The 17,415-nt window shown below is 40.2% G+C and overlaps 1 protein-coding gene across 10 annotated transcripts in view; it reads left to right on the top strand.

Annotated features, from left to right (window-relative positions):
- LOC108779899 (ELAV-like protein 3) overlaps positions 1-17,415 on the top strand; it is a 43,650-nt gene that overhangs the window by 11,161 nt on the left and 15,074 nt on the right. For 5 of the 10 annotated variants that reach the window (XM_018547447.1, XM_018547446.1, XM_018547448.1 and 2 more), the window contains exon 1: positions 396-2,382. The exons of 1 other annotated variant lie outside the window; for it this stretch is intronic. The gene's annotated coding sequence lies outside the window, so the exon portion shown is untranslated. Of the gene's footprint in view, positions 1-394; positions 2,383-3,569; positions 3,719-11,488; positions 11,663-17,415 lie in introns of those variants that run through there. 4 more of the 10 variants (XM_018547441.1, XM_018547443.1, XM_018547442.1 and 1 more) reach the window with 4 other exon arrangements.

Below are 17,415 nucleotides of genomic sequence, written 5' to 3'. Positions count from 1 at the left end.
GAGGTGTCGGGGACGAGTGAAATATCGTTCGACTAAGACAGAGACCGGTTTGTATGTCGGCCCATACTTTTCCGTAAACTATCGATTGGTCTATAAATAACTGCGATCGCGTTATTTGAATTATTTATGTATCCAGATTATTACACTTTCTAAGAGGCTTAGAGATAACCATCTCTTTCCTCTCTCCTTAGCATATTAAATTGCATAAAATATTCCTCTAGATAACACACAATATTCATAGAACATCTATGAACGTGTTCTATGAATATTTGTACATTTTTAGAATAGTCTATGAACATTCTTAAAAATTCTCTGTTGTATCGATTTCTAGTACAATTTAAAACCGATCGAACTACGTTCTGCACCAAATATTCAAATTAGGACTCTCTAATTCTAGACATATGTTATTAGGTTTATTGTTTCATAAGGATGTAATTAAAGATCATTTCGGAGATGTTTTAAACCGAACCAGTCGATGGAACAGCCGTGTAACTGCATCTATTCGTGCAATGACCGACGCGAGGGTGGTAGTTTCCTCCCGGGATGATCGTTTTAATCAATAGGACTCTCATCTCCCCCTCCTAGGAAAGCATCATTTATCACGAGAATGTCTCGTGCGCATAATGACTGAAAAAATCTCTCCATAGCTGCGCCGCGATGCGCGCTCGATGTTTGGAAATATGTGCATCGGGGCAACACACACACACACAAACCAACCGACCAACCAACCAACCAACCTCCAGCGGTCGGTATGTGGAGGCTGACGATCACGCTTGCGCAAATTTCCACCCCTTTCCCAGCACCGTCGACTCCACACTGCCACCCTTCTCCTCTCCCGGACCTCTTCCGCCTTCACATCCCTTCCGACCTCTTCTCCCGCGCTGCTCTCGGCCTCTCCTTCACCTTTCACCGACGACGACAGCGTCTGCGTGTATCGGTGCCAATCTCCCTCGACCGAGGATTTTTCGCGATTCTTTTCGCCCCGAGTCTATCCCACCCCCGAGACAACCCCAGACGGTGGGGGCGGCGGCGGCGGCAGCAGGCGTCCGGAGGGTGCAGCCGTTGGTATTAGGACTCAACCTCGTCAGTTTAGTTACCGCACCACATAAAGGCATTGCGTTGTAGACACCGTTATACCCGCAACATTCTTACTATTTGCTTGCATATCTCCTAATTTCTGACCTTTCAATTCGGCATAAAAAAAGAAAAAGGAAAATACTCGGTTCGGTATCGTTCGTCGTCAAAAAAAAAAAAAAATAAAAAGAAAAACAGTCGTCGCTGTTGCTCTCATCGTCGTCGTCGTCGTCGTCATCGTCGTCGTCGCCGTCGTTGTCGTCATTCTCTAACGGTTTTCAGTTCGTTGTTGCTGCTTTGTCCCGTCCACGTGTCGATCGAGCGACATTGTTATTCGCCGTTCGGGTGACACTGTCACAAGAAAACTCGCGCGCCAGAAAAAGTTATAGAGAAGCGAAAGGTGGATCTCGCGAATATCGCACGAGAAGATAAGTTTGCCGGGTGGAATCGGTCAAAGATAAAACAGAGAAACGGCTCTTCCGTATTCTTCCAATCTTATAATTTTGTTGGAGTCTTAATCCTACGTTCTCCATTAATTCGTAACTCCTGACTTGGCCCCAAGAAGCATTTCTTGATGTCTTAATCATTTGTCCTTTTCGATGAACAATCTCTCTGATCGACTTAACGCGTCACGATAATAATTTGAAAATACGAATCGGCGCTTAATATGGTGCATAATCTTTTCACGTGATAACGTGGAGATAGAAAACGAAATCAGCGAACGAGAGTTGAGCGCGTTAACGAGGAACCGCGGTAGCGTGATCAACGAAATCGTCAGCTGGAAGATCTTTTAATCGGCAGAAGAGGCACCAGCAAAAACAAAACGAAAGAGAGAGAGAGAGGGAAAGAAAGAGATAGAAAGAGGGACATAAATAGGAGTGTGTCCTGCTGGTCGGGGGTGGGAGTGAAAGAGAGACACTGGGTGTGTTCGTCGCGCGCGAGATTTGTTTATCTCTTGTCGCAAGTTATAGTTATCAAGTGTTCACAATTAATCCGGCACCCGAGTTCACGTTCTCGATGGAATTCGATGCCAGGACTCGTGTTCGATGATCGAAAACCGGCCTCCACGTTGATCGCGCGATCGTCGGTTCGAATGTTCCAAGTCGCGTCGTAAAGTTTGTTGAGAAATTTGTTGAAAGAGAATAAAGTAAGAGAAAACGAGTACAAAGATACGGGGAAACGCAGCCGCGAAAATACATACGAAATATCGCGTAATAGAAAAATAAAAGTAATTAAGTAGAACCCACCGCCGTTCCGTTCTGCGCCCAGTATCGGCATCCTCCAACCACTGATTTTCATCGTTAACCGGTATGTTCATTTGTTTCTTTACTTTCGTTGTTTCTGTGATTCTCACGAATCTTTATCATTATTGTTATTATTATCTTGTTATTATTGTTGTTATTATTACCGTTATAATTCTTAACTATTTACTAGCGGATTTGTGTACGTCGATCGTACGCCGATCGGCTACCGATCTTTACGTATATACGTTCATCCCCCGTGCCGGGGATTTCTCTCATGCGAGGAATCTTCCGGTATATCATATTTAGGTTATCCTTTTAAGTCCAAGATTTTCCTATGGTGCTCCCGTGTGCAGGTGCAGCCATTGCTGTTCTCAATTTAATCTTAAGCAGATGCTTTTATTGCCATACACATAATCTTTCGTAATGTACCATACACATTACCCTCTAAATTCTCTGGAGTAGAATCTCACTCTAAAGAATGAAAATTGATTAATTGAGCCAGTCTTGAAAGAGAATAGCCCACAATTTTCAACCTTTAAGGTTCATGTTTCACAACTCACGGTTAACACTTAACCATGAGTTGTGAAACTGGGTCTGAGAATGAGATTCACTCTTCAGAATGACAAAATTCAATTTTAATCGTCAATCGCGCGTAAGAAATATTAATAAGTAAAAACAGAGATTTATATAACAGGGAACATTACGCCACAGTTATTGATTTTCATCAAATTTGCAGCGCGTTGCGCAAGGTGTCGTACTCAAGGTCTCTGTCCTAGTACGCGCGGTAAGAACCGAAGTTGTGTAAAAAGCAATTGCGTGATTCCACGCGAGAGATGCATTCAGAAGGGTAAAACGCGAAACTAGAGCCACCGCGGAGCTCATTAACCCGGCGAAGTTGTTGCATTTAACGTCAGTCCGCCATAATCGCGAACGGTTGCGTTCAGCAGCTGACGCTTACGCACGGTGCGATATTGTGTGTGCACCAGACCGCGCTCTTTCTCTCTCTCCCTGGGCGTGGCACCAGAAAGCGACTGTCGCGGGAGCACCAACGTCGTAATATATACGCACATACATACACGTATACGCATAAAACATACACATGCATATACTTCTCGCCCCTTCCCTCTCGCCCTCCCATCCTCTCTCTCTCTCTCTCTCTCTCTCTCTCTTGCGCGCTCTCTCTTTCCTGATCCAACCCCTTATCGATCCTGCGGCGAACCGACCGAAAAACAGCAAATTGAAATAACGCAGTAGAGAGGAGACATCGAACTTTCGTGATGCATGATGAAGCATCAAGCAGATCCGGCATGGAGCGAGGACCGGGACCGCTGGTCCTTGTCGAGGACAAGCAGGATGTCTCGAGAGGGACACTTCCGTCCGCGACGGCTTCGATTACAATGGTGCGTGAGCTAAAGAGAGGGAGAGCTAAACAATATATAGCCAATGGAGATCAATTGATATCGCTTTTCTCTTTTATTAAACTGCTAGATAACTGAAGCTGTGAACACCAGATTCAATATCAATTTTTTTTTTACGGAGAACAAATCTCGGCGAGGTTTGAGCTTCAAAAAGTCGAAGCTGTTCTTTTATGTTCAATATGTAAATAAACGTATTGAAAATAGGAAAGTAAGTTCTCTTTTCGTTACGTTTAAACTTTATTGTTTATCTGCATGTTTTTAAGTAATATTTAATAGTAAGTGTGTATAAGAGTTGTATAATTTATACATTCGAACTAGGATTGTGTGCGCAAAGGATGACAAGAGTGATTGGAAAGTGAAAAGTCAATTTCGATTGAACATTCGACTTTTCTGTATGTCTGGCATAGAAATCATGACTCGTCCTGGAACGAACACCGAAATATCAAAGATTAACTACAATGCAAGAATTGATGTAAGATGGAACCGTGAGAATAAAAAAGCGAAATAGAAACAGAGAACAAAAGAGAGAAAATGAGTGTGAGTGAGAGAGAGAGAGAGAGAATAACAGAGATAACGAATGAGAGAGAGAAAGATAATAAATGAGAGAGAACGAGAGAGACCAAGTCTGGTTGGGGAACCAGTGTATTGATCGTTCCTGGGTCCATGTGACGCGCCTGCGTTTCACTACGGGGTAAAATCGTAGCGAGGGTACACGCGAGTAAGAGGGAGAGAGATAGAACGAGAGAGGGAAAGAAAAAAAGAGAGAGGAGCGAGAGAGGAAATGGTAGAGAGAGAAGCGTATATATAAGCGGGGTTCATATACCCCCAGGATAGCTGCAACGTTCCACCGTGCCACCGACCAATCAATGGAGCTTTTCCGCGCCTCTCTCTTTCTCTCTCTTCCTACATCGTGTATACAATATGATCGCCTTATAGAGGCGCGCACGTACGCACTCATTATATATGCATTACGTGTATACATACGTCTCTGATACGCTGTAACATGTTGCGGACGACCACGTAATCGGTGCTCAAAATAGGAAATATATAACAGATGCAGACGGTTGTTTAAAACTGCTTGCTCTAATGAATGTACGAATTATTGAAAAATTAATTTGTCACCTTCCTCAATTATTACGTATCAAATTGATTTAATTGACTGTAAGCCGACTACAGAAATTGTATTTTGGAAATTTTGTATTCAAAATAATATACCGAAGGAAATAAATAATTTAATTTTCATCACTAAATTGTTTCCGACGAGAGATCCTTCTCCTCGCGGAAGATAATATATATTAAATTACAATTTAATTAAAATTAAAATCACAATAATTATTATTATAAATTAAATCATCAATTCTAATTGCGAATGTTAATTGTTCGTGAGTTCCACGAAACATCAGTGGTTAACGCATTGAAGCTTTAATTGGGGCACACACTTCATACTTCACCGGCAATTTCTCTCGCACGACAAAATGGACGAGGAATTGATCACGTGTAATCTTGGCGTTGCACGACGTACCAGATTAATGAACCTTTCCTGAAAAAAATCGCTTAGCCGTAGTAGACACACTCGAGTAGTCACGATTCGAGGTAGAAAATGAATCCTTCGGTTGCAGTGAAATATTAAATTTCAGTTAAAAATAATTTACTTATTTAAATATATATAAGCATACCGTGACGACAATTAGGTTAATCAATGCTCAAATTTATTGTTACGCAATGTCCAAGTAGTAAAAAAGTGAGAAAAGAGTCAAAGTTAAAACTAAATAAATCTATTCTCGGATCCAGCAGGTATTTGCGGTATTTATACGGTATTCTTAGATTCATTCATCTATAATTGCCAGCATTGAAACTTTATTGTTGGCAGTATCTAGAGATCATCACCTGCCTTGACCAAAGATGATTTAACGCACTGCGACCTTATCTAATCTAATCATAAGAGAATCGGCTATTTTATTTGTATATACTACAACAGGCAGCTTATTATTTATATTTTTACTTTCGACCGGTACAACTAAACGTGGATCCTTAATGATCCACAATGCGCTAGTAAATTCCTTTACTGCAAAGTTCTATATTGCTTCAACGATAAGTATCGCAAACAAGCCTTTCTTACTGGTTATGACATCAATTTTGTATAGATATTCTCTCGGGAACGTAATTATGTCTACAAGAATAGAAGTGGAGTTGTCTTATTATTAAATTAACAAATGTTTCGCGTGACGCTATATTTACGAGTGTTCTCGGTACTTCTAAATAACTTTGCGCTTCGTTCTCCACTGGTGTAAGGCCAAATCGATTTCGAGTCGGGAATATCGACGGAATCTTGTTAAGAGTTCGATGACCTCGGAAAAAAAGTTGTCGGACAGAATTATCGTTCCCAAGGTATAACCCCGTGGAATTACGTTCGTACCCGCCGCCGTGCTAGACCGATGATGTCGGGGACCTACCCCCGAAAACGTAGCTTCGACAGCTGGATTGTGACTAAACTAAGGAGGGTGAGGTTTGCGTTTGTCGACAGGAATGATTCACGAGTTCGCCACGTGACTGGCGAAATGTATTCGCGCTTTTTAAAATCTTGCAAAATAATTCTGGTATTTGTTGTGCACACGTGCCATGCTTATACACTTGATATACTTTCATTAATTATTAATACATACATTTAATCGTGACGTACACATAAAGTGTAGCTTGTTAAATTAATTATCAATGATTTCTTAATTGTGTGTCAATGAATTCAAGTGAACGTCGCAGTCAATATTTTTACTTTTATTTCGAAAATATACGTTATTAATAAAAAAAAAAAATGAAAAGCCAAATGTTCCTTCGTGCTTTTAATAATTATTAGTAGCTAGTCTCAACAGGATTAAGTCCTTTTTAAGTCGCTCCCCTTCGTCTAGCTGGGGATAGTTTAAAAAGAGGCGCGTCTGATTTCGGGGGAAGAAAGGATTTGCATGCGAATGACGTACGTGTGATACACACACACACGTACGCCATTTTTTTTTTGCATATGCTGTCCTGCATCTGTTAGCAGTCGTGCCCTAGTCTAAACTTTATTCCCTTTTGTTCTCCACCTTGACCAAACGCTATATAGAGCCTATAATAGGTAGTGATGCTTGACATTAGGTATGGTCATGAGCGCGACCTGGGATTTTTTCTTTTTCGAGACTACAAGAGCACCCGACCGATCCGGGAGGGAATTTCCTTCATTTCGTTAATCACGAATCTATCGAGACGAATATAGAATCACGAACGATTGCACTGAATATATACTAAATTTTAAGAAATATTTGTTTAAGATCATTAACATTTACTTACAGTAAATAAATATTTATTTAATAAAAGTGATATTTAAATCGAATTAATGATCCTTATATTGAATAAATATGTTTACAATTAGTATTATTCAAACAAATGTTTATCAAAATTTAATTTTTTTTTTTCAACATACTCGTTTACTGAAAAACGTGATGATGATTACTAAATGTATTTTGTTCAGCGTATTGGTGCAATTTTTAATATTACGAAACATAATAATAATCATAACTAATTGTTCCATTAAATCTCATTTCACCAAAACTTTAATACTTACTCCTCCTCTTTAAAACTTTCTAGAGTGAAAACTCAGTCTGAAAAATAAAAATCTCATTTTTAAAGATTGAAAATTGAACCACTTCTTTTCACAAGAAGTTCACTATAGCTGAATAGTCACTTTAGAAGTGAGATTCGACTTTAAAGAATTTAGAGAGTTTTTTCGAATGTTTTTCAGTCGGAGTTTGTCGATCTTGTTACTTTCGAATTCTGTATCTCGGGTATAGACTATAAGTACGATCCAGCAAGTCGTATTTTCTTTCTCATTCATCGATCCCGCGACGTCGCGTCACGACGCGACTCGCCCGTAAAAATACCCTCGCCGCGCTTCTAGTTGCGCTGTGCGGCGCACGCAGCAACGGAAATAAATTTTCGGAAAACACCGAGTTTATTGGCACGGCCGCCAAGTCTTACTCGACCCGTTTCGTCAGAGCCGTGTAATTTCGGTTCGTAATACCGTCGAGAGACCGGTCGACTCAATCTCCGGGTATAAACTACGAGCTAAGGTCAGGGATGCAGCTACTTCGATCCGTTTCCCGCGATTACGCTACGAGATAGATTCCTCGCAAAATACACGGACACAGTTGATTAAATATCGTCCGGCTGTAATGACGTCATAATGAAAATAAATATTGCAGCGTTAACATTTTTTTATTCCCACGCAAAGCTCTTGGGCGGAAAACTGATGACGAATGTCGTTTAATGACAGTCTCGTATTTTTTCTCTATTTCTTAAAATTTTGAATTTTTATCACTTTAAGGGGGGGGGGGGTAAGGTTAATTCGATGATAAAAAAGCATATATTCATGAATTTTTTTATAAGGTATGGTTAGTTCCAGCGTATTTGGGTAATTTTATTTTAATAATACAATGTTTGAAGAATATTTTGTGAAAATTTGAACGAAAAATATGGAGAAACAACACATTGGCACGCAATTTTCGGAGGCGCCTCGAAAAAAAGGTGTCTTGCGGTGCACACGATAACTCGTTACTGAATCATCTGATATAAAAAAAACCAAAATTTTTTAGTTAGTTAATAAGTTTCTCAAGGTAACGCTGTCGAGTTTTTTTTTAATCGATTTTTAAATTTTTGGTAACACTTGGAAGTCAAAAATCGATTTTTGCTATAAAAAATCGGTAAATTTGTTATTGTGAAATAAATAATAATTACTAAAAAAATAAAAACTCAACAGCGTTATCTTGTAATTTATGTGTAGAAAGAGTGTACCAAATTTTAAAACGATCGGTGCAGTAGATTTTGAGTTACAGTGTGCACCGACTTGGAAAATGCTAAGTGTGACAAAAACGCTTTCAAAAAGCTGCTAGGCAACTGCTTCGCCCAGCTACTGGGCAGGTATACGAAATCGAGTCGGAGCAACGGACACTTAAAATTCCATATCTCCGTTAATTTTGCTCCGTCGGCTTCAAATTTTCACACAATAATCTTGAGACATTGTACATTCAGATAAAAAAATATAAAAAAATGGTCAAAAAAAAAGTAAAATATCTTACCCCCTCCTTAAAATGTATCTGTATGAGAGACAAGTTAAACTGCTAATTTAATTCTGCAGTTGGAATGATATTTTCAACACTGAGAAAAATATTGAGGCAATATTATTCTTTAGCAATAAATTATTATTTGCAGATTTAACATTCTCATTAGTATTTGATTATAATAAGACGCTTATAAAAATTCTTGTAAAAATGTATAAAAATTGTATAAATGTATAAAAATTGGTGTAAATTCTTGTAAAAATGTTTATCGAGCATAAAAAATTATTAAATTGCTGTCTATTTAATAAATGATATTACTATTCTGGGTCTGCTCATTGCGTTTCAAGACCGAAAAAGAATTTCGACGAGCGGTTTGTAGAATTAGATATGAATGTAAATTTACACAAATATTTTAGCACTAATTAAGATCTATTTTAATATGAGATTCCTCTTATTTAATTAGATTTATACTCATCGGTCTAAATAACCATCATATTATAACCAGGAAAAAAGTTTAGTTAAATCAATTAAAGTTCTGGTTAAAAATGGATGAATCAGAACTTTCTGGTAAAAATTGTTAAAATTTTAGGCGCGATAATCGGAGTTTTGATTGATATGAGGATCTCCTGAGGTAGTCCATTTTCAACCAGACATTTTTCTCAGTGAAGCTATAGAACTCCTGACGTATCTCTCGCTATATATATAACTATTGGATAATTTTTTATAGATGGTGTAGGTTGCGGTTTTCTGCGAAGTTAGAATCGAATACGGATAGCGTAAGAGGAGCGGTAAGGAGGGGACTCTTATCTCTGTCGTGATACCGTAGTGTATCGAGGGTCAAAAACCTTGAAGGGCCGGTTACGATGCCGAGGGACAGCACAGCTTGGGGTTTGGAGTGAACACCTTCCTTTCGTGTAAAATTAGGTTGACGAAATTGGATCAGAAAGATTCGCAATTAAAGGCTGCCCTTTTTTTTCACGATAACGAAGTTTTCTCAGTTCTCATTTCATACACTCTAATACAAATCTGTATACGTCCGAATATTTCCAATTTCTACTTCCAATAATTTATACATAAATATACACATTATGTGAAATATTTTTCGATCGCATTGAACGATAAATCGTTTAATTCTCTCTTACTGAGAATTTCATGACATTACATTAGATATTTATACACTATGTTATTTTCATTAATCCTCCGTCTGCAGTCTGGGCCTATTTTGACACGAGCAAAATATCAAAAATTTTAATTTTTCCAAAATATAAAGGAGAAAATTATTTCTAAAATATCTTATTAAAGAATTATTTAATAATGTATATAGGCAGTTTGATAAGTCAGCGACTTTTAAAATGAAACTTTATTGAAAAGTAAGTGAAATTTTGATTTTAAAAAATTAAAAAGTTATCACAAATTGCCTTAATGGAAGAGATGTTAAAAAATAAAACGTTCTCTCTAAATAATTTTTGAATAAATTGATTTTGAAGAAATCTGTTTTTATTAGATTTGCGTAACAATAACAACGCCGTACTCTCATTTTTTTTTTAAAATAAATCTAAATCTCATATTTATTGAAAGTATAGAACAGCACAAAAACTTGTGCTAGACGGAGAGAATAAAAACATAACACTGCAGACGGAAAGTTAATTAATACAAGTCACATCCACGAATGCATAGCTTTTAATATTGTGATTCGCGGTGATTCGATCGATTTAATTGAAAAATCACGCGAAATGCGGTCCTCCAAGCAAGCGAGATACTTTCATATTTCGTGCGTGTCTGTGTCTTATTAATAGGAATGCTCCGGTATTCACGTAAAAGAAGTTCAACTCGAATGATAAACCTGTGTGTAATTATCCTCGTCGAGTTGGGCTCGGGCTCGGCTGATCGATAAGTTGGATTTGAAAATTTCGGGTATCCCTAATTTATTAGCGTGTTCGATCGACAAGCTCCCCCTCTCCTCGCGCGGTTCCGTGCGTGCCGGGGCGAATCACGGATGTATGCACGGCGAAGGGGTTCGCGGGACGCTCGCGTCGCAGCGTGGCGTCGTCGGTGGGCGCGAGACGAGCGCGGGCCCGAGCCTGCACGAGGGTGTCCGAGAATCCCCGACGGGGGCCGAGCGACCGCGAGTCGCGAGCGCCGCGCGGCGAAGTCGCTTCGGGAGGAGCGAGGCCGGGCCGCCGCCGGAGGCGTTCAGTCTGTAGGCAGCCTCCGCCCGTGTCGCGTTGTTCTTTCCGTTTTCTTAGTCTAGTATTTCAAGCTTTAATTTTCTCGACCGCAAAACCCTTTCACACATCACTCCCAACCGTTTCCGTTCCGTGTAGAGACGCGCGGGTATACGCCGCTCGTAAAAACGTCGTGCACGACTCCTCCACGCCGGGCCGCACTGTGTTCTCTCCTGCCTGCCTGCCCCCCTCCCCCCGGCCTCCCTCCCACCGCCACCCTCACTTGTTCTCGTTCTCCCTTCGCGTCTTCGGGTCTCTACGCCGAAAGCCAGGCAGCCACCGCGCCGTGTCGATGTCGATACGCGGCCGTCGCCCGTCGTTACCAAGTGCACCGAGAACGGTGATCAGGCGGCGTGCATAAATGCCGGTTTACGAGCCCTCGCGCCGTACTTTACTTTCATTGATTTCCCCTTCTGTTCCGGGCGGTGGTGCGAGAGCAGTAGCGTGATAACAGTGCACATTAGCGGAGGTGACAGCGGTGTGAAACGACGAGAGCCGGAGGCTCGCGCAGGGGCTGACCGCCCGCACGGTGCTCGGTTTCGCGTGCGACACAGCGCGGAGGAATCAAGTGACAGAACGCGAAAAGGAGGATAGAAGAGAGAAAGTAGTAACAGGTATTGGAAAATAAATGATTTCGCGCAGCGCGAAGTTCCGGGTAGACGAGCGAAGTGGAAACGAGTGAGAGAGAGAGAGAGAGAGAGTGAGCGCGCGCGCTCGAAGGACCCCCGGGGGAGTGAATCGATTATTGCGAGATAGAGGGAAGGGGACAGTCGATTCGCCGCCGATAAGGGCGAAGAGAGATAACGCGCACTTGTCGCCGCCGTCGTATCTCGCGTTCCCGACGCGTCTCTTCTCTCGGGAGCACGTGACACCCTCTGTGTGTCTGTGTCTCTCTCTCTCTCTCTCTCCTCACGCGAAGCACCTCTTCACTTTTTTTTTTTTTCTCACGGACCGTGTGTACGTTTTCCACGGCGCCTTTAATCGGATTTTTATGTAACATTCGCGTAGTTATGAAACTGGCCAATCTTACAGCTCCGTTCCTCCCGTGATTGGCCAGTTTTGTAACTACGGTTGTTGTCAAACCCCAATTATAAGGGTGCCCGGGTATAAACGTATAGTCCGTTGTGTCACGTATACGTGAGAATTCTCACACGTCGCGTTTTCTTCCTTCCGCGCACTCCACCCTCCCTTCCTCTTGCTCCTTTTTTTTTTTTTTTTTTTTTTTTTAATGCCGCGCGTATACGAGCCGCTTTTTCGCGCGCGCGAACGGGCAGACGCGCGGCAGAGAGGGAGGGAGGGAGGGAGGGGGGTGGTCTCCCTCGGAAACAGCGCGCAGGGGCGGCGATGCGACGGCAGGGAAGGGGGCGCTCTCACGGAGCGCCGGGCGAGCGAACGTGCAAGCGAGGGAGCGAGGAGCCGCCGCGCTCGTATTGATCGGTCCCGGCCACGCGATTTTCACGATCCGTCGCCATGGCCACCTGGCCACCGGCCGAAGATCGTATCTCGCAGCGTATACTTGCAAATCGAACTTTAACCCGCGAGAGTCCACCCGCCGCCGCTGACCGAACGGGGTAGTCGCGATACGTATACGTTCCCCTTTTATTTATTTTAACGGAAGGACCAGACACTCCTGATCCGTTTCACGTAGACATTTTTTATTAATTCTGACTCCGTCTGGAAACCTCGAACTGCAGATTCGATACTCCGTCGACCGCCCCTCCGTTTCTTTCTCGCTTCGATCAAATAACTGACGATTACTTGTCGCTGGTTGTGTAATCGTTGAATGTATTAATTAGATGCATTAATTACACACGCTGATGTTAAAATGGAAATCTAATTTTACACGTAGATTGAAGAGCGAGGGTAAACCTTATAATGGTCCAAATAATCGTCGAGTGTTGCCATTTTATGTCAGAATAGAGAGACGCTACTAAATTGAAATAACAGGGTAACATTTACCAGAATAAAACGGTATTTCCGTTCTATCGATTTCGCCAGATCGATAGTCCCGGGCTGTTTCGAAATAACTCGCCGGGCATCCATCTCGTTTTTCTTCGTATTCCAATTCGCGACGATTATCTTCATGTACATTTATATTAAACGTGCCGCCTTAATTTTGCATCTGATAAAGTATATCGATACATCTTACGTTTGCAATATCCGTTTCTACCAATGTGGATGGGCTTCAATCACGGTTCAATTATTTTTCATTTTTTTCTCATTCTTAGAAGCAGGGAAAGGTGGAAAGTTAGTTGAGTGTACCAAGATTAAAATTTAACTACACACATTGATTGGAAGAGGTATAAGGCTGACTTCCACCAATATAAGATTGACTTTAATCTCGGTTCACTTTACTCTATCTCTTTCCAATTCCAAGCATTAGACAAAGCTAAACATTGAGTTCAATCGAAATTGAAGTTAACCTCTTCTGAGAGATACTGGTATATGTGTACGTTTAGTTTTACCTGACGTTTCGCGAAGTAGAATATCGTACTATCGAGAGCAAATATTCCCTAGGGAATAGTAAACATTTTTTTAATTAATTACCAAATATTCCCTGGTTTTATATTTTTTTAGCATATTTTAATGAAACTTTAAAAAATAAAATCACTATTTTTTGACCCTATATATGTATATATAAAATTCGTTCCTGAAGAGATTAATAATTTTATACCAACGGAGATACATATCCATATCAGTGTCGAATATAATTTTTTTTAAAAGTTACGAATCATACTTCGGTAAAACATTACAAAAAGTGAGATAAGATTTTGTTAGGAAACTCCAGCATATTCTACTTTTCAGTTAGCTAAATTTTTTAATCTCGCAGTGGGGTAGCCCTTCGATAGGGTGCACGAGATAGCCTCGCGTACGTCGAAAAGTTTTGTCGAGGGTCGCCCCGTCCGATCATACCTTCCCCCCCCCTCCCTGGTCTTGTGCGTGCACGCGTCCGCGTCATTGTCATCCGGATGACGACAAGGAAGCGAAGATTCAGAAGTCAGAGCGGAGCGAGATACGCTTTCCCGATGCGCTTGACAATGTAGAGTCAACTCGATGGCGACAACGGGCTCTCTCTCGGCATTGCCGGATCCGAAAATATATCGCGATGGCGAACAACGCCGCGCGCGGATCGATACCGGTGGAAGATGCCGGGTTGCGATAAAGCGCACCGCGACTTTTCTGCCTTCCGCCAGCGACGCTTTTATCGCCTTACTGTTCGTAAACAAAGGGGACGCGAGATCGGCGGCGGCGGCTTCTTTGCATTCCGCGAATATGCTTTCTCTTCGTAATTTTGTCTGCACTGTAAACATGACTCCGACGGAACGTTAATTCTGTAATTCGTTATTAACTCCTCTTGCGATCTTACCTCGCTATTTGAAGTCTAATAGTGCAGCCGTCGAATAACATTCGCGACTCCAAGTGTGCAATGCAATATAAATGACTTCGTATATGCGTTGGGAAAAATATGTACTAAATTTTAATTAATATTTATTTGAACAGTAAACTCTGTTGCCTAAATAGAGTAAATAAATATTATTTGTTCAAAAATAATGGTTCAGTCAAATTAACAGTTTTTGTGCTAAATAAATATACGAGTATCTTATGTATGATTTAGTTTTTCGTGTAATAAGAATTGTACTGCATACAATAATGAATTACTGTATTTAAATATGTTGTTTGTTATTTTTATATGGAAAATATCAAAACATATATGAAAGCATTTGAATTCGAAGTAATAAGTTTATCAGTCTTTTCTGTTTCTATAAACATTAAAGTAACAATATTGGCGAGATTACTCGTCAATGAGTCATGTTTAAAACTGAATTATATTATGTTTCTAAAAATGAGATTCTATTATTTGTTGAATTATATTATGTTTTTAGATATATTTGGATAAGATATCGCCGAGAATTTGAGGAGTATCTATTGTTTTTCTTTTTTTTTTCCGATACACTGAAGCCGCTTTCGTTTCATTTGAAAAGTCTCATTAAAAATAATGTGGTAAAAACACGCGCCATTTGTCTCGCACGTGCTTCGCCTCGTTCACTCGTTTTTACGTTTTCAGTACGTATGACTCTTTAAACGTACTCGTTTTCGGCCTTGTATTCGTGTAAATTAAGGAGATACGTCCGACCATCGCTACATTCGATGTAAACAAAGCAAGTACGACATACCATTGTCCCGTGCAAATGCACATATATTTCCACGCATGACGGCCGGACGCATCGCGCGTCCAGTCCGTTTCGGAAACTTGGGGGGCCGACCGTAATAAAAGCTGTCTGTTACCCTGCGGCACCGTGGACAGCTCGGTTTTTAGGGTGGCGACCACCACTAGAGAGGAAGGCCCTGAAGGACAGCTGATGTCTAAACGTAGGAGGGAAAAAGGGAGAGCGCGCGGCGGCCGCGGCGCGTGTGGTGAAAAGGGAGCGTACGTAAAAAAAGAGAGAGAGAGAGATGCAGGAGCCAGTGGCTCGTGCCGACTGATAAACGTGTCGTCGCAGCTGTGTGTGTACTCGCCTTAACCGTGAACATCGCGGTTGGCACCCTACGGTAATTCCCCTTCCTCGCTCTGCCTCTGTCTCTCCCTCTTTCGCTCCTGTTTCTCCCTTTGCGCTCTGGCGAGCGCGCGCGTGTACCGGGTGTTCCGCGCGAAAGAGTTCGCCGAATCATTCTTATCCGCTTCTGCCTATGTAGTCTAATCTAATTTTAAAATCTCGGTTCTCCACCTTAGATTTTCCACAATAAAGTCATTGCTTAAACTTGAGAGTCTAAGTCGTAAGGAAGAGTGATTAATTAATTATATAGTCGATTATTCTTCTTTCGATTGTGATTGGTCAATTTCTTACGGCTTGAGATTGCAAGTTTAAGTGTAATGGTTTATTGTAGAAAACTCATAACTCTTTTAAGCTTTCTACAGCCAGCCATTATAGCTTTCAGTTTTAAGATGTAAAAAATTGACCGATCATAGCCAATTATTCTTCTTATATTCAACTGTGATTGATCAATTTCTTATGGCTTATGACTTAAAGCTCAGGTAATAGTTTATTGTAGAAAGCTTATTCAATTTTTTCTATTATTATGATTCTAAGAATTAGAAGAAATAAAGAATGAGTTGAATCGATATTAAAATTAATCTACATTTCTAGGAACTTCATACATAATCAGCTTCATATTCAGGACGTGAATTCGTTTCCTCCTAGTTCTAGTTGATTTGTTGCTTGCTTCATATTCGTTTTATCTCGTGGAGAATTTCATTAAAATCTTTATTTAGTTGAAGTTGATTGGGATTGAAAATATCTTTTTAAGTTCTAAAGATGTATTTCAATAAAAACAAATTTCTGTTAACGTTTTCTCGCTAATATGACTTTAATAATTAATAAAATCGTAACAACGATCGTTTTTATAAATATATTTCCAAGTTAATTACCTCTTTGCTTAAATAGGAATGAGGTCAGTCACCTTAAATTTTTTATAATTTATTCATACACGCCATGTTAGTAGTAGTTTAGGAAACATTTCATTAAATTATTTTTTGTGTCGATGAAGAGGAAAGCTGTTACTGAAAATTAATGATCATAATTACCAATTCTCGTTACTGCATCAGCTACTTGTTGAATTTCTAATTAAATTTGGAAATGGTTCCTGATATTTAGAAATTATGAACCGATCTCTGTGTACTTTTCATGCTGTGGACACCACGTATGTAGACTTATACTCGATGTGCTTCTGTAGTTTGGAGATGAAAGGGTCTCCAGCCCTTTAAATGACAACAGGGGTCGTCGGCCCCTTTAAATTACCCGAGTTCGTATCGGATGTTACCTCAAAGTTCTTTCAAACCACCGCTCTTCCTTTTCGTACTGTGTTTGAAAAGTTATTGTTCAGATTTACGCGATCGAATCGCGAGTATTACATATTTGCTTTTTTTTTCCAGATTCCTCCATAATACTCGTACTTTTATATCGATTTTTCTAATATCTAATACAAAACATTTGCGATAAACACGTTTTTATTAAAACAAAAGACTATAGAATAGCTTTTTTTAAATGATTATAGATTTAGATACACCATTTATTTCCATAATATATATTTAATAAATTATTTAATATAACATAATATTAAATTATTAATTAATAAATAACTTTTTATCTGTCTTAATATTTAATTATTATATCTTAAATATTTAATTATTTAAAAAAAAATTGTTAAGCCAATATTCAAATTCGCGTTGGTTCTGCTTTATACAATAAAGCCGCTTCTTTTTGTATCTTCTTATAATATATTCGTTCTTTCGCCGAGTTCGCGGTATGTACAAAAACCTTAGATTAGCTTGGACTTGAGTTTTCAAGCGTCAAGGAACTTGTGCATC

The sequence above is a fragment of the Cyphomyrmex costatus genome, unplaced genomic scaffold (assembly GCF_001594065.2).
Source record: "Cyphomyrmex costatus isolate MS0001 unplaced genomic scaffold, Ccosl1.0 scaffold639, whole genome shotgun sequence".
Classification (NCBI taxonomy): domain Eukaryota; kingdom Metazoa; phylum Arthropoda; class Insecta; order Hymenoptera; family Formicidae; genus Cyphomyrmex; species Cyphomyrmex costatus.
Note: the sequence above shows the minus strand (reverse complement) of the source record. Positions and strands in the feature narration are given on the sequence as shown.